Raw genomic sequence first — 2,195 nt, 5'->3', positions numbered from 1 at the left:
CATTCTACAAGTCCAAGTGATATATTATTCGATTTCTGTATCTTTAAACACTACACACCAAAGCTATAGCAATATAAGGTCATGCTCAGTTTGCATTTATTAAATGTTAGAACTCTACTAATGAAGTTCCTTAACATATGGATATTTACATGCATGTTCTATTAGAGTATGCATGACTGCTCTATTAGAGTAAATACCTGATTGTTCTATTAGAGTGTATATCAATCTTTTAGCAAGAGGGCTCATGTAAATCTTTTCCTGAGAGATGAATGCAAGCTTTATCAATTGTATGTTGTGCTGTGCCATACACTATTACTCACTCATTTTGTCCTGTCCTGCCACACTAAATGGTGTGTTAGGCCTATGCATAGTTCCTGCTGTCAGAAACTCAGTCAAAAAAAAATTTTTTTTGGGGGGGGGGGGGAGGGGGGGTTCATAAACCCATTGGAACTCTCCTTCCCTACGCCCCTGTACTACACAATAATAGTGAGTATTGTTGCAGAAAATTAGTAATGAAAATTCACTACTATTTTTTTACAGTGTACAGAAACCTCTGTGCGGAGTATATAGTACAACAAACAATTAATCACTTACTAGCTGAAATTAATATGTTGCTTTAAAAAGTGTGATTTGACACTATTAAGAATCCTCCGCTGAGTATGAGTATCTGCAGCACCAACACATGGGCATACTCAGCTATGTAGCCTGCATTAGGAGATTTTGTAAATTAAATCTACTTGGTCCTTTGTATGGATGGTATTCTACTATGACAGTTATTTACTTCAGGCTTATAATTGAACTCATGACTGTCACTGTTCCCTACATGCAGCTCTTGATCAATGTAGACCACTTAGAAAGTGTATTGCTATGATTTAGATATTTCTATTCTATATCAAAAATTTCAGTGCTACCCTGGTTATGGTGCACCCACCCTTGTCAAACCCTGCATCCCTAAGGTCCAGGGAAGAAAGGCTTTAGCTGATTGTATTGAGTCAAAAAATGATTGTATTATTTATTATTATTATTATTATTTAAACCTGAGTATAAAACATGTTAATTAATTAATAAAATTTGTTAATAACACTTTGAAAATGTCAAGAGATTGTGCTGAGACTATTTATAATCAGGTAATTGTATGACATTAGGATAAAAGCTGAATTTATGCTAATCTATTTTGGTAGATGGCTAAATGAACTTTAAATGACTGCCCCTTGTGGCTTATGTGGAATGTTGAATGTAGCTTCGAATTGCACATTCTTGAATAGTGTTGTACAGTGAAACCTCTCTTAACAAACTTCCTGAATTAAGGACGCAACAGAAAAAACCTCCAAAAATAAGGACGGAAATTTTGGTTCCAACAGATCTGGTTAATCCTTTGAAGGAGGAAAACCTCAGCAAAAAATAGCCAAAAATTTTGGGTCTCAATAATGTCCGTAATAGAGAGGTTCTGCTGTAGAATATGTAGATAAACACAGTTCTTTATTTTGAGTAGGGTTGAGCGGTACTGGTATTTTCTACTTGCGATTATTGCAATAAGGTAACCATGCAATAATTACAATTATTGTCATGTCAAGTAGTAACATCAGCACACAGAGAACATGTAGTTCATATTTAATGGGGTTAGATAGCACAAGAATAAATTATGTTGTATGGAAAACCTTAGCATTACATTAGTGCAACAGGTGAATGTTTAAAATTTTGAAATAAAATATATCATAAAATTTATTTAGCGCACAGTTATGGGTCTACAGTGTTTAAATGAGACACAGACAGATAGTTCAAGCTTCTATAGAATGGTACAGAAAATGCAATAATAGTGCACAAATGGTATTGTGGTATTTTCAAAATAGCTGTGGTACTGAGTATTGCATAATATTGCGTACAGGCAATAATATCAGAATATTACCCAACCCTAATTTCGAGTTTTCAATATTGTTCCACTTCAGTGAATTAAGCATGTGAGTAACACGTACTGTGACTTGACCAAAAGTAATTCAACATTACAAATCTTGCAGCATGTTGTTACTTGTTAGACACTTCTCTAACTTATTAATTGCAATGGGAGCCCATACTGATACAGCATATTTGAGGATTGGTTTGACATATTTTGTTAGGTATAGATCAGATTTAATTTTTCCCAACTAAAGTTTCTGCCAGTGCTAAGCTTGCCTTCTTACAGGTCACAGTGGAATCTA

Source organism: Dysidea avara, chromosome 15 (genome assembly GCF_963678975.1).
Source record: "Dysidea avara chromosome 15, odDysAvar1.4, whole genome shotgun sequence".
NCBI classification, from domain to species: domain Eukaryota; kingdom Metazoa; phylum Porifera; class Demospongiae; order Dictyoceratida; family Dysideidae; genus Dysidea; species Dysidea avara.
This window is presented reverse-complemented; position numbering follows the sequence as displayed.